We start from the raw sequence: 8694 nt of genomic DNA on the forward strand, positions 1-8694 counted from the left end.
TTTAGTTTTGAATATTGATCTTCCATTCTGCTACCTTGATATATCCTTTCATCAATTCTAATAATCTCTCGTAGATTCTTGTGGATTCTTCTGTACCCATAATCACATCATCTAGAAATGATGATGATTTGGCTTCTTCCTAATCATTGCATCTCTCCTCCGCTTTGTCTTAAACACCTTGGCTAGGGCTTGGATGTTCATTAGGCTCCTGTCACCTGGGGCCCTTGTCGTATTCCGTCACAGAGAACGCTTTGTAACCTCTGACTACTGAGTATGATTTTGCTTAATTTTTCAAGTTAAGACGATCCCCTTGTATTCCTTATAAAATAAGAATTTTAATCATGAAAAATTTTTTTAAAAGATTTATTAATTTATTTGAAAGTCAGAGTTACGGAGAGAGAGAAGGAGAGGCAGAGAGAGAGAGAGAGGTCCTCCACCTGCTGGTTCACTCCCCAGATGGCTGCAACAGCTGGAGCTGTGCTGATCTGAAGCCAGGAGCCAGGAGCTTCCTCTGGGTCTTCCCATGAGGGTGCGGGGCCCAAGGAGTTGGGCTATCTTCTACTGCTCTCCCAGGCCACAGCAGAGAGCTGGATGGGAAGTGGAGCAGCCGGGACTTGAACTGGTGCCCATATGGGATACCAGCAAGGCAGGTGGTGGTTTAACCTGCTACGCCACAGTGCCAGCCCCAAGACATTGGTTTTTATGAAGTGCTTTTGCATAGATTTTCTCCTTTAACCTGTCAATGTCACCATGTATATTTATACATTTTATATATAGATTATATGGCATATAACATGCTATACCGTATAAAATATACTGTATATTAGTATGTCACATAACTAGAAGCTATCTGTATGCTGTGACAGCACTGGTACTGAAGGGCATTCTCGTGCGCTGAGCTCCCCAGCAGTCGACGCTGGGTTTGGAGCTGGCTGCCGTGCCGAGGCTGTCCTGGTCAGGCTGGGGTTCAGCTGGCTTCACAGCGTGAGCTGAGCCAGCGCCCCCTCATCCGCCTCCCCCGAAGCACGGGTCTGGCGTTGAGGGGCTGCCTTCCGAAGGCTGGCAGCCGCCTGGGCTCTGCCCGCTGTGTGGACACTCGAGCGACCGCGTCCGCTGGGCTTCACGGTCCTGAGACCACGCAGGCTTTTGATTTCTTCTGCAGTCAGTTTTCGTAAGTTATGTGTTTCAAGGGGTGTGTTCATTCTGCTTGTTTTTAAATTTACTGATACAAAGCACTACAGGGTATTCTCTTCTTGAAAACCTTTTTAATTTTTGCTCTCTCTCTAGCAATATTTCCTTTCACATTCTAAATTTTTTAAAAGTTTTTATTTATTTATTTGAGAAGTAGAGTTACAGTGAGAGGGAGAGACAGAGAGAGAAGTCTTCTTTCCATTGCTTCACTCCCCAAATGGCCTCAACGGCCATTTTTTAAAAATGTTTTATGTTTATTGGGTAAATTTTCTTTTTTAAATGTAAGCATTTAAAGCTTTAATTTTTCTCAAATTACCACTTTTGCTTCACTCCATTAATTTTAATATGGAATATTTTCTTTTTTTAATTTAATTTTTTAATTTTTTATTTTTTGACAGGCAGAGTTAGGCAGTGAGAGAGAGACACAGAGAAAGGTCTTCCTTCTGTTGGTTCACCCCCAAAATGGCTGTTGCGGCAGGCGCGCTCCGCCGATCCAAAGCCAGGAGCCAGGTGCTTCTTCCAGGTCTCCCATGAGGGTGCAGGGCCCAAGCACTTGGGCCATCCTCCACTGCCTTCCCAGGCCACAGCAGAGAGCTGGACTGGAAGAGGAGCATCTGGGACAGAACCCGGCGCCCCAACCAGGACTAGAACCCGGTGTGCCAGCACCTCAGGCAGAGGATTAATATGTAATATTTTCATTCATTTCTAAGTCCTTTTAAAATTTCCAGTGTGATGTCTCTCACCTACAAACACATGAACCATGACTTTTTTTTGCTGCTTATTTTATCACTAAATTTTAAGGGGTGACAACAACGTGAGCTGTTTGGTACCAGTGGTTATCATTGTTGAGAGCTTCGTTCTGTTAATATGCGGTCACCTCCCACGAACTCCCGTGTGCGTGGGACGTAGTCACCTCCCATGGAACTCCCGTGTGTGCGGGACGTAGTCACCTCCCATGAACTCCCATGTGCGCGGAAGGCACTTGTGTTCTGAATTGTCAGAGTTAGGGTTGGGGTTTATGTATGTCCATTTGTTCACGTTTGTTAATTGCATAGTCCAAACCGTCTCCATCTTAATATTTTTCTTTGCTTGAAATACCAATAACTGGAAGAGATATGTGGAAATCTTCCATAACAAGCACAGACCTACCACTTTTTCTCTGTAGTTCTATCCATCCTCCCTTTGTACATTTTGAGGCAATATTATTGGTCGAATTGTTATATATTCTCAGTATGCTAAATTGTTATCATTAGGAACTGTATCTCTTACAATAATGTTTGACTTAATGACTCCTCACTTATATTAATTAAGCCACTCTAATTTTAATTTGTTGGTATTTTTTCTGTCATATCCCTTTGAATAGCTTTATTTTCAGCCTTTTGGAGTCTTTGTATTTTAGGACTGGTTCCTATAGACAACAGACAGCTGCATTTTAAAGTATTGTGTTAAATCATCTCTATCCTTCAACTAGAGAGTTTAGCATAGCTACAGCTCTTAACAATAGATTTGACAAATTTGGACTTGTGTCTGCCATCTAACTTTGTGCTTTCTTTTTCTTTTAAAAGATTTATTTATTTATCTGAGAGGCAGAGTTACAGAGAGGGAGAAACAGAAAGAAATCTGCCATCTGCTGGTTCGCTCCCCAAATGGTCCAGGGACTGACGTCAGCTACTGTCAGGTGCTGACATTCTGCTAGGAGATGCTGGTGCTGCCAGCAAGCAGGCTTAGCCCCCTGCCCCACAAAGCCGGCCCCCTCTGGCACTTCTCTGGACGCTTTATACATGATTCCTTTATTCTGCGTTTGGTCACCGCAGCAGCTTCGGCGATGTCGAAGTCGACTGTCTCACGGCTGACTCGCTCACGGCCGCTTGTTTCCCTGTGGCTTGGCGACTGCTGGTTGTGAGCTCAAGTTTTGCAGAATTTAATCTGTGGGACTCCTGCGGGCCGTGGTGGAGGCGTGTCCCTGGCGAGGGTCTTTGCACCTGCTTCTGCCGAGAGCCAGGGGCTGCCATTAAGCTGGGACTACCGTAAGCCTCTTTAAGACTGTGGCTCGGTGCCGGGGTTCCAGGGTCCCGTCTCTCACCGTGCGCTGCCCTAGCCTCCCGTGGCCTACGACCGTGCTTACTGCCACACTGGCTGGCTTTCACGCCCCCCTGGTCGTCACACGGCAGGGTATGGTTTCAGCTCCCCAGTGTCTGGGAAGGGCGGTCGCTGCAGAAGGCAGGTAGTCCTTAGCGCTTTGCCTTCCTTTCTGGCGCGCCAGCAACACATGAGAGATGACGGCTTCTCTTGTTGTTGCGATCCACGTAGCATCCAGTGGTACCCAGTGGGAGGGCCTTTCAGAGTGCTGTCCCGCCATTTGGCCCAAAGTGGACACCTCATGATGCAGTCGTGATCCCCATTTTTTTTTATTTAATTTTTTTTTATTTTTTTGACAGGCAGAGTGGACAGTGAGAGAGAGACAGAGAGAAAGGTCTTCCTTTGCCGTTGGTTCACCCTCCAATGGCTGCCGCGGCTGGCGCGCTGCAGCCGGCGCCCCGCGCTGATCCGATGGCAGGAGCCAGGAGCCAGGTGCTTCTCCTGGTCTCCCATGGGGTGCAGGGCCCAAGCACCTGGGCCATCCTCCACTGCACTCCCGGGCCACAGCAGAGAGCTGGCCTGGAAGAGGGGCAACCGGGACAGAATCCGGCGCCCCGACCGGGACTAGAACCCGGTGTGCCGGCGCCGCAGGCGGAGGATTAGCCTAGTGAGCTGCGGCACCGGCCAATCCCCATTTTCGAGATGAGGAAACTGAGGCTCAGAAAATCAACTACCTTGCTCAAGACCACACAGCCAACCAGTGGAAGCGTCAGGGCTCTCTAACTCCGGAGTCTGGGTGTTTCACCAGAGAAGAGACTTGTTCAGAGGGGAGCAGGCGTCGCCAGGGCTCAGCAAGGAGCCCAGGAGCTTCTGGTGGGGGAGCAGTGAGCACACAGCACAGAGTCCCCGCGGGGAGCCCGCCCGCACTGCCACCCAGGGATGGAGCCAGCAGGTGCTTCCCACACAGGTTTCCATGACAACCAATCACCCTCTGCCTTGTGAGTTGCAGCAACTACAGGCAGTGCGTGGCACATTCCTGAGAGCTGAGTCCGCAGTGCAGGTGCGTCTCCCGTAGCCTCGGGGACGGCGTGAGGTGGGCTGGAAGGGCAGGGGCTGTGTGTGACACTCGCAGGAGCCATCAGACTACTCCCTGGCTCCCTCTCTCCCATACCTTGGTTATGTCCCGGGGCCACAAAGAAGCCAGGGACTGCCCAGTGCCAAGTCCCGAGCCACCCCAGTGTTCTTCTTTTCCTTCCAGACCTGGGCCCCGCCCATGCTTCCCCCCACAGCTCCCAGGATCCTCTCATAGACGAGGGCTCCTGCCCTGGGTGAGTGGTCAGTCCAGGCAGGCCCAGACGGGTCCCCACCACCCATGGCCACCGGTCATACGGGGGCATGATGCAACCCCCTTATCATCACGGTTCCCCAGGGATGGGTGGGAGACAGGGTCCCCACCCAGCAAGGAGGCTGCCATAAACCCAGTACCCGGGCCAGCTGTGCTGGCGGGGCTGGAGGGAGCGATGACCCTGAGAGATGTCTTAATGCAGATGGTCAGGACTTAGACAGTGGATGTGGAAGGGATGGCTCTAACCCGTGAGGGACCACAGCAGGGGGTGGGGGAGCGGGGGAGGGGCTGCTGGGTCATGTGGAGGTGACCGCTTTTCCTCCTGCGGATGCCTGTGGTTTTGCTCCCTGTGGGGGAGATAGCCAGGACACTTCCTCTCCAGGTCAATAAAGAATGTTCCAGAGCCTTCTTCCGCCTGGGGCTCTCAGCAGGCGCCCACCACCACGTGGGTGTTTTCCAGCTCTGGCCCCTTGGCTGTGTGACCTCGGGGGTGCTGAAGTAGTACCCAGTACCCTGCAGAGCTGAGTTCAGATCCTGACTCTGCCCCCGCTGGCAGTGTGTGTCGGGCAGCGCTCCCCCCCCCCCCGGGCCTCCCGGGAACACCAGACCCTCTGCTCACACAGCCGCCCCTGCACACCCCGCCCCCAGTGCCTTCTGCTGTGCACACCCCCGCCAGGCCCCTCCAGCTCACACAGGTCTCCTGTCTTCCCTCTCTCACTCCCTCCAGATCCTACATCTCTCCTGCCCCCAGACCCCAGACTGGACAGGTAGAGTCCCCACAGGTGCCTGAGGGAGCAACACTGGGCACCAGAGACCTCCCTGACCCCTCCCTTCATCTCCAGCCCCCAACCTGCTCTCCAGGCAGGTGCCAGACGGGGCAGCTGGATCAGGTGACCTGGCCTCGCTGGTCTGCCCTGCTGGACTGGTACACTTGACCCTGACAGGTGTCTCCTGCCCCCGGAGGAGTTGGGGAGAGGTCAGCTGGGACTCCAAGGCCCACTGCATCTCTGCCCCCTACTCCCTCTTCTGGCCTCCCCACCCCCATCCCACCACCTTCTTCGGGGAGCTGAGATGCCCCCCAGGCAAGCCCTGCTCTTGGGGCCCCATCCCAGGCCCCTCCGGGAAGGACCCAGGGAAGCCCAGGGGGTCGCGATCTGGGCGCCCCGCAGAGGCCGTGCACCCGGGGCCTGACCCGCGCCCTGCCTGGTGGGGCAGCCCCTCGCCGGCCGGGGGAGGCTCCCAGACCCGGCACCCGCTTCCTCCCCGGGGCGGGGCCCGGCGGCCACGGGCCAAGCGCAGTAAAATTTAAAGAGGTGAGAGAGACACTTCGCAGAGCCTCGGCAGCGCGGGGAAATGAAATAAGGCCTCCCTGCGGGGCGCCCGCCGCCCGCGCCCCGGGTCACCCGGAGGGGCCAGGTGCGGCCCGCGCTCCACGCCCGACTCCCCGGGGCCGGGGCAGGCTCCCCTCCCCGCGCGCCTCAGCGTGGGAGCGAGGCCGGGCAGCCGCAGGGGCTGGGTCGCAGCAGGCCGGTCCCTGTCGCTCTCCGCCTGCCCACGCGGAACCCGAGCCCGCCCCACCCCGCTGGTTCTGACGCCTCCCTCGGGGTCCGCGCCCGCCCTCCCCGCGTCGTCGGAGCCCCCCTCCCCGTCCAGTCCCGAGCAGCCCCCGCCTTCCCCCCCATGATGGATGGAGCCTTCAGGGAGCCATCGCGGGCGGGCTCGGCGCGGGCGGAAATGAAGAGGATAAGATCTTCCAGCCCAGCCGCCCGCCACACCGTGATATCCGCCTGCGCGCTGCGCGCCCTGATGGATGAGGCGGAGCGCCCCCACCCTGCCCGCGCGGAGAGCCGCGCACCGCACACCCCGCACAGACCGGCACACACCGCACCGCGCCCCTCCCCCCCCCACGGCTGGCCTGACCCCTCCCCGGCACGCACACACCACGGTCCCTCCTCCCTCGACACAGACGCGAGCAGGACCCTGCCCTGGGCACCAACCTGTCGGTACCCATTTGCCCATCAGGTTGCCAGTCCCCTGCGCAATGCGAGTAGGCATGGATTTCGCAATTTTTTCGCACCACAACAATTCCATCTTCCATGAGTTTTTTGAGCACCCGAGCCTCAGGGGTCACTCAGGAAGAGGGCGTGGCCACTGAGCCGCTCAGCTCTGGCTGTGGGGGTGGTCTTGGAACAAGGAGCAGGACAATAACTGCTCATTGTGCTCGCCCTCTTGCCTAGCCATGTAACAGTCCAGGCTTGGCACGGACAAGGGGCAGCTGAGGGGCCAGCGCGGTCCAAACAAGCCTCGCCATCAGTGTTACCATGGTTACCATCTCCCTAGCGCTATCACTGCACCATCACCGTTGCCATGGTTACAGGCGCCGCATCGCCACGTTTTGATTCTCATCGCCATTCCCATTCATTCGTTCACCTGCTGCGTATTCACTCTCATCAGCTGGGGATACAGAGGAAGATGGATGCCATCTGTGGGAGCGGGGAGATAAGCAACCCCCAGTGGGCACTTTGTGCAGAGCCCTGAAGAACGGTGAGGCCTTACCACGTGGAGGCTGGTCAGGAAGAATGATCTGGACGCTAGGTAGGGCGGCACAGAAGAGACAGGAAGCCAGCAGCAGCAGCAGCGCCTCCTGGTGGTGATCCGTGTGCTCAGAGAAGGGCGCACTCTGGATGCCACAGGCAGGCAGCAAGGAGAGGCAGCCATGGGGCCCAACAGGAAGGGTCTTGAATGACCAAGATTCCCCATGGCAAGAGGTTAAGAGCAGGGATTCTGGGGGCTGCGGTGGTGTAGCAGGCTAAGCCACTGCCTGTGACACCAGCATCCTTTATGAGTGCTGGTTCGTGTCCCGGTTGCTCCATTTCCCATGCATCTCCCTGCGAATGTGCCTGGGAAAAGCATTGGAAGATGGCCCAAGGACTTGGGCCTCTGCCACCCCCGTGGGAGACTCAGAAGAGGCTCCTGGCTCCTGGCTTTGGCCTGGTTTAGCCTTGGCCATTGCAGACATCTGGGGAGTGAAGCAGTGGATGGAACATCCACTTCCTTTCTCTCTAACTCTGACTTTCAAATAAATAAATAAATCTGAAAGAAAGAAAGAAAGAAAGAAAGAAAGAAAGAAAGAAAGAAAGAAAGAAAGAAAGAAAGAAAGAAAGAAAGGGAAAAGGAAGAAAGAAAGGGAAAAGGAAGAAAAGGAAGCAGGAGTCCTGGCTTCTGGGGGTTGAACCTTCTGCCCGAGTCCTGCTGTGCCATCCACTGGCTCAGGCACTTCGGGTTCGTGGAGCCTGCACTGTGGAGCCCCCTTAGGAAGTCTTTGGAATGCCTTGCTACTTTTCACATGGAAAGGGGCGTGGGAGAATCAGTGCTTGTCTTCCCCCTCTGCCTTTGGAGGCCACACCTGGAGGGTTCACTCCCTCACCCAGCATGGGAGGCGAAGGCCGGGGATGTACATCCAGGAGCGTGGGACCCTGTCGCCTGTGCTCTGTGGGGCAGGCGGGGCCGGCAGGTCTTACCCTTGCACGTGCTGCACAGCTAAAGGCTTGGCCCCCGTACCTGGGCCAGGTGACCTGACTCTAACCGAGGTTTCCTGTCAAACCCACTGGGGGGCTTTGTAGAAACAAGGACCTCGGGGGGCGGGGTCCTGACAGCAACCCCCGAGGGATTCTGTCGCAGGCACCCCCAGTCGTTTCCTGCCATCTGGGCTCCTACATGCCTGGGCAGCTCCCCTTCCTGTCGCAAGGACACTTGGCCGTGGTGCCGGCCCACTTCACAGGCGTGGCTGGAGAGAGCGGTCCATGCTCTTGTATCACTCAGTTGATTGGCTCAGAGACAGGCAGGTGGCCCAGAGTAGGCTAATCAGAGCCCTTCCCTAAGATTTTGAGACATCTCACATTACAAAAGTGGCCGTTCCCAGGGAAGACAGAGAAGAATGTAACAAAACCCTTCTGTTTGACACCACCTTGGGCAGCCGTTAACAACACAGGTGTCCTTGGGGGGGGGGGGGGCAGAGTCCCTGCAACTCCCAAAACCCATGGATGCCCAAGCCCCTTCGGAACAATTATGACCTCCAG

The sequence above is a fragment of the Oryctolagus cuniculus genome, chromosome 1, assembly GCF_051225735.1.
Source record: "Oryctolagus cuniculus isolate XC-2025 breed Fujian yellow rabbit chromosome 1, ASM5122573v1, whole genome shotgun sequence".
Lineage (NCBI taxonomy): Eukaryota > Metazoa > Chordata > Mammalia > Lagomorpha > Leporidae > Oryctolagus > Oryctolagus cuniculus.